The sequence below is a fragment of the Aotus nancymaae genome, unplaced genomic scaffold (assembly GCF_030222135.1).
Source record: "Aotus nancymaae isolate 86718 unplaced genomic scaffold, 86718_ANA_hifiasm-v0.15.2.pri h1tg000020l, whole genome shotgun sequence".
NCBI lineage: Eukaryota > Metazoa > Chordata > Mammalia > Primates > Aotidae > Aotus > Aotus nancymaae.
In genome coordinates, this window is record NW_026988432.1 from 40427953 (window position 1) to 40446022 (window position 18070).

General features: G+C 39.9%; 1 protein-coding gene and 1 long non-coding RNA gene across 9 annotated transcripts in view; one reads left to right on the forward strand and one right to left on the reverse strand.

Moving 5' to 3' along the window:
• FHOD3 (formin homology 2 domain containing 3) overlaps window positions 1–18070 on the reverse strand; it is a 496822-nt gene that overhangs the window by 100342 nt on the left and 378410 nt on the right. The window lies entirely within an intron of this gene.
• Window positions 14468–17473, forward strand: LOC110568084 (uncharacterized). Its single transcript, XR_002478415.2, has 3 exons — window positions 14468–14581; window positions 16847–16933; window positions 17299–17473. It is a non-coding gene; the product is annotated as an uncharacterized LOC110568084 (long non-coding RNA).

Below are 18070 nucleotides of genomic sequence, written 5' to 3' on the forward strand. Positions count from 1 at the left end.
GACCTTAACACAATTTCCTTGTTTAAAATGAGAATAATAGAGCTTGTTTAACATTGTGTAGAATTGGACAAGTATTAGAACTTGAGAAAGTTAAGTAGGATCTATCCAATTTAGTCAAGTGAAATCTGTCGTTCCTTGTTGGGAGCCTCTAAAAATAGGATATGCAGCTCATCCTCCTGTACACCTGGACCTTGCAAAAGCAGATCCCATATTGGCTCCTAGGCCAGACTTCACCTGTGGACACAATAGCAGGCACCATTAATGACACTTGGAGGCCCTTTCTTTAATCATCTCAGCACTGAGAGAATGGAAATGTGAGCTTCTAACTCAAAGTACTGAGGAATGGTTCTTCTTTTCCTGAAATAAAGCAAAATACCTTAAGTAATGAAAGATTTATTATCCCGAGTGCCCTAACAACAGATCCCTGTATCAGGAGGAGAAGCCTGTCTGTCCTAGGTGAATCTAAGCAACTTTGCCTCTGTTAGAAGATAGACACCCCAAACTGTCATTAAAAAGATAGGCGCCAAAATTCATGCTGACATGGTGAACTCTTTTCTTTATAAAGGCATCTTTAACAGATTTTTATCTTTCATATTGTTATTCCAGGAAAATATCTACAATGATTGGAAGTTGTTGCAATCATGACATAAAGGAATGAGCACAGGGCTTGGGATGAGAAAATTTGAGTGTGGCTGCTAAACCTCAGTTATTTGTAAAATGGGGATAATCACATGTCTAACTTGTACTGTAAGGTTTAAATGAGAATGTAAATGAGAATTTGCTTAGAACAGTATCTAGGCCACAGTAAGCACTCAGTAGCTATTACTTTATGTTGGGTGTTGAAAGTCTGTAGAAAGCGGGCATGGGGTGGGATAGGGGGTTCCTGCTGTAGTCCCGAGGCCAGGTCTGGAGAATGACACTGGCAGTTCCCAACTTGATGGACTCCGGTGGGCTAGTGGTTTGATGTGAGCCTTCTTGTCATGGCTACCCAGCTAGGTCAGTCATCAGGACTGCATGCCATGCTGAGCGTGCACCTGGAAGGCTAAAGTCATCTGCAGTTATGCCCAATGCAGCTGCAACCAAGAGAAACTACACGGGAATGCAGGTGGCAAGAGGCCAGAGAGATTTTATAAGAGAGTGGATAATATACTCTGAAGGAGAGGAATTATAATATTTAATCTTCACCTTGCCAGGCCCCAGGGTGTGCTCCAAAAATCACACCTGGTAAGAGCCTCCCACACTGGGAAATCTAGAACAGGAGCTCTATTCCACTGAAATATGGTTGGTAATAATAGTTAACATTTCTGGAAATGATATGGTGTGCCAGTTACTTTATATCTATTAATAATACAAAAGGAGGTTATATGGATTAAAAGAGCTATTAAAAGTCAAGTTTGTTAATTATCCCCTTCTTTATATATGAGGAAACTGGGGTGCAGAGAAATTATAATAGGGCATATAGCAGAGCTGGGCTTTTAAACCAGCTGTCAGTCCAGAGCCCCAGCGCTGACTGAGGCCCCTTTCCTCCACACCACTGGTACTTAGTAAAGCACCATTCCAGCAGCATTTAGCACAGTACAGGTTCATTTCTTCCCTAGAGATGGCCACTACCCTGAATTCAGTATTTACTCTTTCCATATATGTGTCACATTTTTTCTTGGCAGACTACGTTTTGGGGTCAGATCTTGTTTTCTCATTCATCTCTATACCCTGGCACATAGAAGAGCCTCACTGTCTGATGAGTCAACTAATGATTGAATAAACAGGATGCATGAAGTCAGAATAATATGTATAGGCTAGTCTCAGTGCTCCCAGACCCCCAGCCCAATCTCTAAGGGAAAATGTATGATAAGGACCTACAGAGAAGGAGTTTTTTGCACTAGACCCAGTCCATTGGCAATAGCTGAGTGAATGCAGGGTGGGTGCCTGCCCCAAAGGCAGCCTGTCAAAAGGCAGGCTATCCAGTGGCATAGGAGACTCCTGGCACAGAAGGCTGAGCTAATCATAGTCATGTCTCAGGGCTGTGCACTGGGAGGTGGATGGAGAATGTGCATTTGAGAGAAACAAAAACCAAAGGGCCTGGAGGTGGGGAGGCTCTTGGTGGCACTGTATGAGACCGATGCATGAGAGGACAAAATAGAGCCATGTTGTAAGGAGAAAAAAAAATGATGTTGACTGTATGAAGAGACAGTGGGGGTGGCAGTAGGAGGCAAAGGAACAAAGGAGACCATGTGGGAAGGGATTGAGACATGTTAATGACAGAGCATCAGAGGACACAGCTAAGAATTCACATGGTCAGGGACACCCGGCTGACCCTGATTTCTGGTGCAGGGAGGTGGCCATGAAGGGTGGGGACATGACTAGCCAGCCTTCCCTAGGTGTGCAGGAGGCCTGTACCATGGCTGACAACCCAGTGTGCTGACAATCATGGGAGTTCTTCCCCAGCATCTCATCACTGGGAAGACACTGAGCTCAAAGGGGCCTAACTAAGATGCCAGGGAAAGGAAATGCAGATCAACAAAAAAATTATATTAGCATTGAAAAATCCCCAGAAATAACAGTAAATTTCAAGTTCATTTTTTTTTGGGAGAAAAATAAAACATTACTGGAAGAGTCAAATGCAGAGCAGTGTGCATCACAGAGTATTCTCAAATCTTCCTTCTCTTTGCATAAGAGTTTGTGACATCTTATCCCAGAACTTACTCCTGGGGCACGTGCTTGCATCTGACAGCTTCACAGGTTTGTCTTCATGTGAAGTCTCTGAGCTGTCCCAAGATGCTCCCCTCACTGTCTCAGTTAATGTTATTTGTATTTATATTCTCCTAGCCAAGTGATGGGGTTCCAGGAACTTCAGCTCTCAGCAAGTCACTGAAACTGTGCTCATCCAAAAAGTTTTACTAACCTCCATTTGAAGAATGCAAGAAGAACCACAAAGGGGATTTAAAGTCCAACCAGACACCTCGTTGCTGAATAAATGACATCAAAATTGACAAGCACCTTCACCAGTGAACAAGAAGGGCCACAGGAAGCTGAAACAAGAAGACTATTCAAGGGTAGGAGTTCAAGGCCACAGGGAGCTATAATCATGCCACTACACTCCATCCTGGGCGACAGAGCAAGACCCTGTCTCTCAAAAAATAAAAATAAATTTTTAAAATAAGGGCTTCAAGCCTGTCACAAAACTGAGGGTGGAAGAGGATCTGTTATCCCCTGGCGTATAAATGTGGATTCTCCCTTCAGCACTGTTTTCTAGTTGTGAGGCTGTCATTGCACCCAGGCTGTAAGAGAAAACACAGATGCATCATAAGGCATGTGAGCTTGAAAGCCAGGGCTTCAATGTCACCAAAACTCATGGCTCATTGTTCAGATTTCAGCACAGAAACAATAGAAAGTTCTCTAAAGCCAGTATCAGAGTTTTAAACTTTCCTTCCCTGGGAAAATATACTCTGAAATCATAGTGGAAATCAATGGCAGACTGAAATTTTAGATCTAAATATTAGTTTAACACACATTTGAGGGGGAGAGGTAAAGTAAATGACTTACAATGTTTTTCTCATAGGATTTCAACATTATTTCCATTATACAGACTTGAATAATAAAAGGACTGGTTTCAGAAAGAACCAAAATATATACCAGAAGGATATATATATATATATATATATATCCCTCAAATATGTGTTAAACTAATATTTACTATATACCCCTCTAACATGTATCTCTGGGAGAGATTTCTGTCAGTGAAGCAATGGAATGGAAAGAGAACAGGATGCAACAGAAGGAAAGGGGTCCTGAGGCAGCTGTGCTACTCACTCCGCACCTGACCTTGGGTTAGCTTCTTGAATGCCTGCAGTTCTCTCATTCCTGCTGAGTGTTAAGGGCAGATGGAGGAACCCATGTCCAGATCCCAGGCCAAGTTCACAAACGGTCTCCAGCCATTTCTTTCTGCCTCTCCCTCTGCCTGCTTTCTGGTAGCTTTCACTATTGTCAGGGACTCTGAAAACTTACCACGTGGTAATTAGGAATACTTAACTCAGGTTCCCACTTTTGTTTTTCTTTTGAGGGGGAGAGGTAAAGTAAAAGACTTACATTGTTTTTCTCACAGGAATTCAACATTATTTCCATTATACAAACTTGAATAATGAAAGGATTGTTTCAGAAAGAACCAAAATTATATACTTGATAATGAGAATAACTTCTTAGATTTGGAAATAAACAGTTTACTGGTTGCATAACACAATGGAGTTTTTAAATGCATAAACAGTAACCTCCCCTTTTCCTAAGACTTCTTGCCTTTTTAATAGAAAAGTGATTTGCCAGAAGAAAGACACAAGGCAGCTAGTCCAATCTCCATCTTAAGTAGTTTTGAATGTCTCTTGGCTCTTAACAGAACAAACCTGCTGCCCAGGCTGAGCTAAGACAACAGAGAGAGATGACCAAAAGCTACGGGGGAGATTTTCTGTCAATGACAGTCTTTTTTTGATGACAAGTTAGCACCTTGTTTATCTAATAACCTGCAAATAGACTAAACATAAAACAGGAAATCTTTATAAAGATACGGCTAAAGCAAATAGGAGAGATTAAAATATACTAGATTTTTCATTTGAGCGAAGCCCAGAAAAAAAAAGATTAAAGAAGAGAAAATACACTAGTGTCACTTTTTAAAACACTTAAGAACCATTCAAAATAAAAATCTGCCAGATAGTCTGCAATTACTTTTTGAACAAAGTGAGTAACTTTAAACTCAACACTCAGCAGGTCACTCTTCTACTTGTTTATTGCACAACAAACTTTTAGCAGATGCACAGTATCTTATAAAAACAGACACAGAACGTTGCAGCAACTCCTTTAAAGAAAATGCAATCTTTCTCCATCCCCTTGAATCGAGGCTGAACATGTGATTGACTGTGGCCAATGTAACAATCAGAAATGTGATTCAATTCAAGCAGGGGCTTGAAAAGTATCTGCATACCGGAGCTTGCTCCCTTGCTGCCCTTAGGAACCCTACACCATCACCATCTGAACAAGTTTGGGCGAGGTGGCTGGGCCATGAGGCACGGTGCCAAGCTGCTTCCTCAAGTCAGCTGATAGTCAGCCAATTGCTAGATATCGAGTGAGACGATCAATGACTGGCTGACTGCAAATACCTGAGTTTTAACCCAGCTGCAACCAGAGTAATTGTTCAGGGTGAGCCTGGCCAAAATTACCAACCCATAGGATCATGAGGTAAATGCATGGTGGTTGTTTTAAACCACTATGTTTTGGTTGTTTTTTGTATATTTAAAAGCTGACTGAAACAGGATGGGTTTTGAAAATATTTTCCCTATTTCTGTCTGAGGAAGTTGACACTTCATTGGTGGACCCCAGTACAATCTGAAATGTTGAAGCAATTAAAGTCATCTTAGAATATGACCTATTAGCTAAACTTATATCCCACTGTACCCTGAAATGGCCTCCAGGCCCATCAAGCCATTCACCATCTTGCTCCCCAAAGAAGTCTAGTTTCTTTGCCTAGTGGTATCTTACTTCCTCTCTACCTGAGATCTTCAAGACACCTCCCTTGAAGACGATATTGGACACTGCTCTTTATTTCTCGAGACTCCTGGATGTGTCCTTTTGGCACACCATCACAAATAATTGGTTGGTTCCTTCACTGTTTTGTGAATGAACATTGCTTCTGGCACAGCTTATCCCTTGTTGCCTTTGGGAGCACATCAGAACACGGTCCCTGTCTCCTACTTCTCTTTCCCCCAGAGCAACTGTGTCTGAGTGCCATTAATACACACTGACTGAATTTTGTTGTCTATATCAGTGATGAGAGCAATGTCACAAAAACACACATTGTAGCAATTGGACAAATTTATGAACAAAAAAACCTATCATTTTCATGTTGCTTTTTCCTTTTGTCTCTCTTTACAGAAGTTAGCTTTTCTAATAAAAGTTTCCCATAAAGTAAAAGTTGGCACACTGAACCCTACCAACTTTCTACATATAATTGGAGCCTATTTAAATGGTGAAAAAAGGAAAGTTCTTGAACTTCCACTTTCAGTTCATTTGCAGGAATAGGAACCAGATTTACCTGCACCTGAAACAATTAAAAACCAGACAAAATATATGAAACAGCAGCACTGAAGAGACTGGCCATCAGATGGTGAAGGCCAGTGATTCCTGAGAGGTGAAAAGCAAAGTAGGTGATCCTCATGATTGCCCTAGTTTACTGATTACAGAACGTTTGCAGGCTGTGGTCCATAATGGGAAAACCCAGGCAGAGCCTGGAAGTCTCCGTGAGTTGTGGAGGCAAAGCTGGGAATCTGGAGAGGCAAATGGGGCTAACACTGGCAGGTAACATACTAGATAGAGTCTATAGAGAGAGAAAGAGACCTCTGTACATCTGCAGAAGGCTTCCCTCAATTAACTAGGTGAGGATTGTTCAGCGTATGCGTGTAAAAAGTTATCTGTGGCCAGTGAAAGAACTATCCAAATTAATTAGAGCAAACAGTGCCTGGAAATGATGTAAGGCAGAGGGTACTGCCTGTTCCCAACAGTTACAGAGAAAAACCTCATAATTCAGAGGGAACTGGTTAAAGTTTTAATAAGTGTCTAGCCTCAGTAAGTGGAAATATATTGGACTAACCACAGCTCTGGTCCTGCCTAACAAATCTAAATATGCAAGACCTACAAGGATCAAACTGAGCTAAGCCCATCCCAGAACAAAGCTCAAAAATATTTACAGGAATACAAAAACATCCAGTAACCAGCAAGATAAAATTTACAAAATATGGCATCCAATAAGAAATGACCAAGCATGCAAAGAAGTATGAAAATACAAGTCAGAAGAAAAAAGTAAATTATTTGAAACCAATCCAAAAATGACACAGATGATAGAATTAGTTGGGGAGAATGATAAAACAATTATTATGACTATAGTCCACATATTCAAGATGATAGAGAAAATATTTAACATGTTAAAGTTTGAAAGATATTAAGAAAGAGCCCTGTTGATTGTCACTGCAGAAAAAAAAATAGTGAACTTGAAGACACAGCAACATAACTATTCAAAGTGAAACACATTCAAAATGAATCAAAATGAAAAAAATCAACAGAGCACCAGTGAACTTCGTGAAAACTTCAAATGATCCAATGTACATGGAATTGGAGTTATCAAAAGAGAGGTGAAAAGTACCAAAAATTTTTGAAGAAATAAGCATAAGATTTTTCCCAATTTGATGAAAACTGTAAACACACAGATCCAAGAATCTCAAGTCCCAAGCATAAGAAACATGAAAAAACTATACCAAGGCATATCAAAATCAAACTGCTAAAAACCAGTGATAGCATTAACCTTAAAAGCAGCCAAAAAAAAAAAAATAATAAAAAAGATACATTACATTCAGAGGGACAAAAATAAAAACAGAAAATTTATCATCCAAAACAATGTAAGGTAGAAGAAAGTGATACAACATCTTCAGAGTACTGAAAGGAAAAATAAAACCCATATAATTCTTTACCTAGCAAAAAATATCTTTCAAAAATTATGGTAAAATAAATATTTTTTTCAGACATATAAAAACAGGAATAGGCTGGGTGTGGTGGCTCATGCCTGTAATCCCAGCACTTTGGGAGGCCAAGGCGGGCAGATCACGAGGTCAAGAGATCAAGACCATCCTGACCAACATGGTGAAACCCCATCTCTACTAAAAAAATACAAAAATTAGCTGGGCATGGTGGTGCATGCCTGTAGTCCCAGCTACTCAGGAGGCTGAGGCAGGAGAATTGCTTGAATCTGGGAGGCGGAGGTTGCAGTGAGCCGAGACTGTGCCACTGCACTCCAATCTGGCGCCTGGCAACAGAGCAAGACTCTGTCTCAAAAACAAACAAACAAACAAACAAACAAAAACCAGGAATAGTTCATTACTTAGACCTAGGTAATGCACTACAAGAAATGCTGGCAGAAGATAAATGACACCACATGGCCATCTTCATTTACACAAAATAATAAAAAGAATTAGAAAAGATAATGACAGGTAAATATAAGCCTTATTTTATTATTTCAATATACTTTGAAGATAATCAGTTGCTTACAGCAGACATAATAACAATGTATTGTGGAATTTGCAACATTATAAAAGTAAAATACATGATCACCATGGCATAAAGGCTAAGAGAACAAAAATGAAAGCGTGTTGTTGCAGGGTTGTTATGCTATGCATGAAATCTACAGTATCACTTAAAGGTAGACGATGATAAGTTAAAATGTACACTATAAACCCCAATGCAATCACTAAAATAATACAACACTTATTGCTAATAAGGCTACAAAACAGATAAAAGGAACTAATAGAAAATATGCAACCCCCCAAAAAAAGGCAGCAAGAATAAAAAAGGAAAAAAGACGGAACAAACAAAAAGTATAAACTCAAATAAATCAATAATCACATTAATATAAATGGTTCAAACACTCCAATTAAAAGACAGAGATTATCGGACTGGATTTAAAAAAAAAAGCTTCAACACTATGTTGCCTACAAGAAGCATAAACCTAATTTATCTTCAAATAATACAAAGATACACCTTATTAATACTATTTTTTAAAAGCTGAAGCTATATTAATATCATATAAAGTAGACCTAAGAATCAAGTATGTTACCAGATATAAAGGTAATTTCAAATGATAAAAGAGTCAAGCCATCAGTAGGATATAACAATTGAAAGTTTTTATGCACCTAATAAAAGAGCTTCAAGATACATGAGGAAAAACTAATAGAACAGTAATATATTTTTAAAAATTAAAATTATAGTATGCTATTTCTTTACTACTCTCTCAGTAATTAATAGAACAAGACAGACAAGGACTAAGGATACAGAATACTAGAACAATACCATCAACCAAATAGACATCTACAGAACATTTCACCCAAAAACATGAGACATATTGTTTTCAAGGGTACACAGTATATTTGCCACAATAGATCCTAGTCTGGGCTGTAAAACAGCAATAAATTTAAAAGTATTCAAGTCTTACAACATATGTTCTCTGACCACAATTTTATTAAATTAGAAATCAGTAACAGAAAGATAGTTGTAATATCCACAAATACTTATAAGCTAAATAAATACTTTAAAATAACCCATGGGGTAAAGATTTTTTAAAAATTTACAGAGAAATTAAGAAGCAAGTTAAATGAAGATAAAAAGACAACATAAAAAACTTTGTGGAATGCACCAAAAGCAGTACTTAGAGGGAAATTTGTAACACTGAATGCCTATATTTGAAAAGATAAAAAGACTCAAATCAATAAACTCATCTCCTGAGAAACAGAGCAAAGTTTACCCAAAGCAAGCAAAAGAAAGGAAATAAAACAAACAGAAAAATAATATAAAAGTTAAATGAAACTAAAAACTCATTCTTTGTGGTCAATAAAATTGATAAATCTCTAGCCAGACTGATGGGAAAGAAGAGAGAGAAGACACAAATTACCAATATTAAGAATGAGAAATATGATCACTACAGATACTAAAAGAATAAGGGACTATTCTCGACAATTATATTCCAATAACTTTTACATCTTAGATGAAATGGAAGACTTTCTTGAAAGAAAAAAACTACCAAAACTCTCTCAAGATGAAATAGATGAGCTGATATGAATTAATATAAGATAAATATCTATTAAAGGCATTGAATTTATAGTTTTAAACTTTCCCATGAAGAAAGCCCCAGTCCCAGATGTCCTCACGGGTGAATTCCATAAAATATTTAAGAAAGAAGTAGTACTAATTCTGTGCAGCCTCTTCTAGAAAGCTGAAGAGGAAGGATTACATTTCCTCTCATTTATGAGCATTACTCTGATGTATAGCCATTTTGGAAGACAGGCAATTTCTTAAAAGCTAAGGATCTACCTGGCATAAAACCTGGCCATTCTACTTTTAGTAATAATCATGCATAACATTTCAGTCAACAATGAACCACAAGGTAGTCCTTCCGTAGATTACAATGAAAATGAAAATGTGCGGTCACCTAGTGATGTTATAGTCATCATAACATTGTAGCACAACTACCTTTCTTGTTTAATTAAGTTAGTGCAGCCTCAGTATACAGTATTTATAAAGTCTACAGTGATGTAAAGTCTATGCCTTCACGTTCATGCTTGCAATCCTGTAAGCTCCACTCATGGTGAGTGCCCTATATAAATGTACGATTTTTTTCTCTTTTATACTGTATTTTTAACCATATCATTTCTACGTTTAGATATGTAAATACTTCTCATTGTGTTACAGCTGCCTACAGTATTTGGTACAGTTACATGCTGTACAGGTTTGCAGCCTAGGAGTGATAGGCTACACCATATGGCCTAGGAGGACATCTGGGACTGGAGCTTTCTTCACGAGAAATTCAATGTCTTCATCGTTATTTATCTTGTATTAATTCATATCAGATCATCTATCTCATCTTGAGTGAATCTTGGTAGTTTGTGTCCAAGAAATGCTTCCATTTTATGTAAGTTGTCAAAGTTATTGGAATATAATTATTCAGAATAGACCCTTATTATTTTTGTACAATGAAATTGCCCAGCACTGCATTTCTCAGAACATGTCCCCATCATTAATTGATGAATGACTATATTTACCCAAGAATGAAAGCACATGTACATACAAAGACTTGTATACGAATATTCATGGTCAAAAAGCAGAGACAACCCAAATGTCTATCAACAGCTAAACAGATAAATTATGGTTTATGTACACAATGGACTACTACTCAGTCAAAAGAAATGTACCACTGAAACATACAACAAAATGAAGTGATCTCAAAACAATTATTCTAACCGAAAGAAGTCAATCGCCCTCAAAGAGTATATTCTGCCTGATTACATGTATATAAAATGCTAAAAACACAAATGCAAATGAATCTATAATAAAGAAGCAGATCAGTGGTTGCTTAGGGATGGGGAAGGGTAGTAATAATCACAAAGAGGCAGGAGAAGATTTTTGGGGTGATGGATATGCACATTATCTCCACTGCGGTCATGGTTTCACTGGTGTACACATATGCCAAAACTAATGTGCTGTTTCTTGCATGTTAATTTTACTGCAAAAGCTGTTTAAAAAAAATCCTTTGTTAAGTTCAAGTTAAGTAAAATTGTATTTCTGAATGATGCAAACCTTCAATGTTTCCTCGTTAAAAATATAAATGATAATCTCTGGTAAAATATTAACAAAAGCAAAAACTAAGTTCACAAAGTATCTGATATGTCAAATTAGCACTTAATTCACAAGTAGATAATTTAATACAAAGACTTAGAGGTCAAAAATAATAATTAAAAAAATAGCATTGAAATGATGCTGAGTAATGAGATCGTCCTCACAACCTGGCTGTGAAATTGAGGATTACCTTGTCTAATGAATACAGGAGAAGAGGTAACTGTAAGTTATGGCCAACTGTAAAAGGCATTTGCTTGCCCCCGAAACAAGAAAACATAAGAATCTTCCTTCATAGCTTCAGGGTCATATCCCAGCTCTCATGATAAAACCAGCAAGCCCCAGAGGCATCTCCAAGAAACAGGCAACTTTTCTCATCACAACTGCTACAATCCTGGAGACAGCCATCGTCAGAGACTAGATGTAGATTTCAGTCTCCCTCTTGCTTTCTCTTCTCCAGCCTGTTGCCCACACTGCCTTGGTGCAGATCTGAGATCCTTGGCCATGGGAAGGAATAGCAGGGCTCACGCAGTGTGCCGCAGAGATTGGTCCCACGTGGAGTCTCACATTACGGTGCTGGCTCACATCTAGAACGTGAAGCCATTCCTGCAGGCCCTGGCTGTTGTCACGCTTCAGCCTGTCCACTTGCCCCTTTGTAGGCCCCGACTTTGGCGTACAGCAGTTCTTTCTAGTTCTCTCATTCCCTCTTAATTTCCACCCTCTGTCTAAGACCCAGTGAGTCTTCCAGCCCAAAGGAGGTCAGTCCTCTCTTGCCACAGCCCAGGTCCACCCATTTGGCTTTACCATTTGCCATTCTCCTGGAAGCTTCCCAAAGCAGACTGCCACCAGCATCTCCTGTGTTCCATGATTCCCAGCCCTTACTGGCCAGTACTGATGCCCATTCTTCTTTCTCGTCTCCTCTCTGTTTCTTCACTCCAGGCCAGCTCATTCTTCTTTTGCACACTTGTCTCTTCTCTAAATGCTACTGATTCCAAATGGTCTCCCATCTTTCTTTGCAAAACAGATTTGCAAAATCCTGTTTTGAAGAAAGATATGGACTCACTCCATTTTCTTATCCGCCTCTGAACCTCCCTTCCCCCACCCCACCAGGCCAAGCTCAGAGCAAACAGCAATTTGCCTTACATTAGTGACTCAGTTTCCCAGACCTTTTGCCAGGGGTATCCCTCACAACAACAGAGCACCTATGCTAGGCCCCCAGTCTGATGGCCTCTCTCTTTTCAGCTCTTCTATGAAGGTTCATTTTCTTCAAAGCATTCACTGCAGTGAAAACTCTTTATTTGTGGATGGTTTGCTTATCTTCTGCTTCTACCACTGAAGTGTAAGTTTTGTGAAGTCAGGGACTGGGTCTGATTCAATCAATACACTCAATAAATACTTGCTGAATGAAATATATGAGCATGTAAGACTTGTGTATCCTATATACACAATTTCCAAAATTAACTAGAAACTCAGTCTCCTATTATGATAAAAATAAAGCTTATTTAATCCTCATTACTGGGCTTTGAGGGAAGAAATGAGGAAAGAGATAAGGCAGCAAACATTCAGTGATCTGGCAATAAACATTTTCTTTTTCGAGACAGGGTCTTGCTTTGTCACCCAGGCTGGAGTGCAGCGGCATGATCTTAGCTCACTGCAGCTGCCAACTCCTGGGCTCAAGTGATCTTCCTGCCTCAGCCTCCTGAGTAGCTGTGACCATGGGCATAAGCCACTGCACTTGGGGTCTCACTTTGTTTCCCAGGTTGGTCTTGAACTCCTGGGCTCAAGCAATCCTTCCACCTCAGCCTCCCAAAGTACTAGGATTATAGGCATGAACTACTGTGCCCAGATCAGTAATACATTTTCTGAAGGAGAAATATCTCTCTCTCTCTCTGACACACACACACACACACACACACACACACACACACACCTTTTTGCTCTGTGATCTTTGTACAATAATGGTACAAAACCAATGTAGCAAGTGACAACTGAAAACTATGGCAAAAAAGATGGGAGTAGGAATGGTGGGAAAAAGTTGAGTCAGATCTAAAACATACATGGGAGAAAGAACCTTTAGTACCTGCTGAGGACCCAGAGTCCTGCAGCACAGCACAGCCCAGGTCCCCTAGTGCCCACAGTCACTTCATGAAGCTGCCATTAGAGAGCCAGACCCCTCTGTGATCTTACTCCATCAATAGGACTGGTGCTTCTCCTCTTGTGCACTTTGGATGTAATACAATCAACTAATTGGGAACACATTTTGCCTTACAGGAACTCTTATTGTTTGTAACAAGATTGCTGTCAGGAACCAGCAGCAGGCAAGTGGGAAGACTGCTTCTGCACAGTCTAAGGAGAACACAGTGTCTTTGTTTGAATAGTGGGGAATCAGGCCACATTGGTACTGCTGATTTCCTGCTGGCATTTGTGGACTGGGTGCCATTAACTGTATCGCATAGAAAGACAATGTCCCTTATCCCATTATTTTACATTCTATTTGGGATTTTCTCAGAGATTTTTTAAAAAATGTACTTTGATCAACCACCTTATTTTTTTAAGTAGAATCCCATTGCACAGTGGGGCTCTCAATTCCACTGACAATTTTTTTACAGTAAGTATTGGGTAGACCAACTGATAGAACGCAGCCAGCAAGCATCTGGGATCCAGAAAAACACCCAGATCACATATCCACAAAAAACAGTGACTCAAAAACCCAAGTAGGACTTCAAGGCACATGTAGATGACTAGTGAGGTCAGGGCAGGAAATGATCAAAGCCAAAGCAGACAAGAATGGGAAGACACAAGCATGTGGATTCATAGGGAATAGACTGTCCACTTGGAATCGGCACCAAGGATGAAGAAGGCACAGGTACTTGCAAATCACACACTGGGCAGCAGTCAAAAGACATGCCCAGCAGGCCATCACTGGAAGAGCTACAGTAACAGGCAGGAAATGCATGGAAACAGAGATGTGGATTCTGAGGGAGGAGTCTCCGTAAACAGGGTGGAGATAGGTGTTCAAGGGGTTCACAGCAAGTGAGATTCCCATAACCGAGAGCTTAAACTGGGAGGAGCAGCCACCACTAAGCACAGAAGGCTTCCATTCTCCTTGCTTCCTATGACTGTGTACTTTACTATAGCACTGTCAATCACTGTACAAAACTTCCTAAAAGCAGGTAACGCAATGGTAATAGGACTGTTCCAAAGCAGCACGTGACACAGTTGTATTCCAATGACCATGAAGAAAGTGGTAAAGCCAAAAACTGGGAGGAAGGAGAGAGCTCCTGAGAGGTCAGTATGGCTGATCAGAGAAGGAAGACAGCAGGAAGAGAGGGGAGATGCTCCTAAGAACAGTTTGAACACACTGACACATAACCAAACCTACATTCCTGTTAGTATCTGATACATGGTAGGGAAAAAACGGATTATTCAATACATGGTGTTGAATGCACAAAAAAGCTGTAGTTGGACCTCTGCCTCATACTGTTTGCCAAAATAATTTCCAGATAGATAAAATATTTAAATGTGACAAAATGCAGCTACAGACGTACTAGAAGAAACCAGAGGGAAAAGGCCTTCTTTAGTAGGAACACAAAACCCTGAAAATAGAAAAGATGAACTCATGAAATTGACTCTACATGGTAAAAAACACAATAAAAGTAAAAAGAACAATGAGAAAAATGATTGCTGCTCTTATGACAGTTTACAAAGAACTTCTATAATACAATGAGAAAAAACAACTCAACGACCCTCATATGAGGCATCTAAAATGGTCAAAGATATAGAAGTAGACAACAGAATGATGATCACCAGGGGACTGGGGAAAGGGGGATATGGGGAGTTATTATGAGTAAGTTCCAGAGATCTCCTACACAACACAGTGCCTACAGTTAATAATGTTAGTACTGCATACTTCAACATTTGTTAAGAGGCTAGATCTCATATTAAGTGTTCTTACTGCACACAAAAAAGATTATATCCTTTATTCATCCCTTATTATCCATTAGTACTCCTCTATTCCTTAACGAGATGTCATTACTTATATCTGGGTTTATAACCTTACAGAAAGTAGGAAGAACTCTGCTGGGACAACCCTATGAGAAAGACCAGTCCCAAAATCTTCTAAGGGCTCTTGACATTAATCTGAAAAACAGGTAGGTCAGTGTCATTTATAGTAAACAACGGCACTATTACAAGAGGAAAAGAGAATAGAATCCATGGTTAAAGTGCATACGGATCCTTTGGGTTTTAGCACAGCATGTCCACAGAGGAGTCCTCTCTGGCGTCCTAAATCTGGGCCTGAGGTTCCTACAACGTCTTCCCACTAAGCACTCACAGTGCAGGACAGGCGCCCTCTAGGTGGCCTCTTTAGTCCCAGCACACCCTCAGTCCCAGGGCTTGGACTTACTGTTTCCTCGTATTAGACAAGACAAGCCTCTAGCCGCCATTTATGAGAAAGTCCACAAGATGGAGACGTCACTACAGGGATGGGAAGAGGATGGGCCCGGCCGTTCCCAAAGCCCCACAGCCACAAGGGCACTTGAGGCATGGTTGTTGTTTGCTTGTTTCATTTGAATACTTGAACACAAATGGTTCAAATATTCCTATCATTTTGTTTTCTTTCACAAAGAAAATATTTAGAAATTCTCAGCTCAAAAAGTACATTTTCAAAAAGTGAAGTGTTTTAAAAGTCTGCTTTTATTAAGCAGTTGCATCTTGTATTCCTGAGGTCATTTGCAAATAGTTCTGGTTTTCTTGTTTTGTTCTGTTTCTCTTAAGTTCCAATTTCATAAAAATGCTACTCTATTTCTGAAAGAGAATCCTATTAACAAAGCTGTAGAAGGAGATGTGGAGATGTATGCATTTTAATATCCTTGTCTTGACTTAATTTTGCATATTGTTACTTCAGCACTTCCTTTCTCTGTCAATTTATTATTCCCAGTTTTATCAACATCTAACACATTAATATACTTGGGGGGAAGAAATGGAAAACTCCAAGCTCATGACGATGTCCACTTCCATTTCCAAAGTGAGCCGAGGTACCTGAAGGGTGTTTTAGTTGGCCTGATTATCCTAGGACTTCAGTAAAGTAGCCTTGTTTCCAAATCAAGGGAATGAAGTTCTAGAACTTCCTAGTATTGTAGAGGGCTTGGGTACAATGTTTATTAGTTGGGGTTATTATGCTCACAGAAGATGTGGGTTCTCATTGCAGAAATGCAACTATTATTTGTAATACAGTTCTTATTTGGTTTTAATAATATATGTATATATAAAACATACCAACCATAAATCTTACAAATTCTACTAAAGTATATATACCCCAGTAAAAATAATCACACATCTTAATAGGGCAAAAAATACTTGTATAGGTGAAATTAGATTATAGGTGACATCCAAATAAATCAGTTGTGAAATATGAAAAAGAAAAAAAATCCAACTATATAAAAGTATCTATCATCATGAGTACAACTGATGTAATGTGCTTGGGCGATGGTGCGTAAGTATGATTTGGAGTTGGTAGATCCTCTTATTTCTTTTCTTTTCCCACTTATCAAACATAAGTAAAGTAGGTTTATACAGCCAGGTCCAGTGGTTTCCTGGTCTTAATAAAACTGCACATCTAATAAGTCAAATGAGTCATCATATGGTTTTTCAGAGCCACACAAGGTGACAGTCAAAGCAAATGCAAAGGAGGTGATAGACTCCTAGAAGCTACCTTACTTGCCCATGGATAGAGTAGATAGTAAAAAAAAAAAAACAAGTTTCTACAGCAATGGCGTACTGTAAGAGGGAAAGGAGCTTAGAAGAAGAGTCACCCCGCCACTGCTTCTCCCCAGTGACCCCATCCCAATGCTAGGCTCTCTCAGAAGAATTTAACTCCAGAACCTTCTTCGAGCCAAGGACTGCTGAGTCCATACCTCCCCAGGGCCTCTGGAACATCTCCCTGGGTGTCATATAGGCTCCTTAGACCTCGCATGCCCCAGGCTGGAAATCCCCACCCAATTTGCTTTTCTTCCAGTATCATCCCAGTTCACTGTTTCTAACATCCACACACTCATGCAGGCCTGAACCTCTACTCATTTTGCATCTCCTGCTCTTACACTCCAGGTGGCAGCGAACTCTGGCAAAAGTGCTGCTCCTCACAAGTCCCACAGCCACTGCCATGTTGGGCACTGTCATCTCTACTGGACTCTGACACAGCTTCTCAGCAGCCCCTGTTCCTTCAGCCTCACCCCAGTGGCTTGTTCTATGCTAATAACAAATTAGAATTGGTCGCCTCCTGCTTCCAAACTTGAGCAGCTCCAGTTGTCTCAGGGTAAAGTCCAGCCTCTTCCCCAGGATGTTCAAGGCACTCTGGGATCCAATTCTACTGTTCCTGGTTTAACTGCCCACCCTCCTTATCCCCAGGGGCACTTCAGCCAGCCCAGGCAGAGGAGGAGACGCAGACAGGAGTCCTTCAGGATCCTGGATCTTCTAGCCCAAACCTGGACCTGAGATTCCAGGGGTAGAAAAGCAGGCAGAAGCTGGGGCTTCCCTTTCAGAACCTGGGATGATATCTCCAAAGTCCAGGGCTTCGGTAACTGTGTGGACCACAAGGACCCCCATCTGTATAACTTTGTAACTTCACAGACCTCCAAAGTGTTCTCAACCTGTGAGCATCTAATTCACCCCATCCTTCCATCAATGTTTACTATGGCTCTACTATTGCCAGGCCCCAGGCACTGTAGGGAACACAACAATGAACAGAGCCTGGTTCTAGTCCCTGAGGAGCTGGCAGCCTGGCAGATACAAGACGTGCAATGTCATAGCAGTCAGATTCCAGTATTCCTCACTTTGGCCCCAAATCTTATATCTCATATGACAAGAGGCATCTGTATGG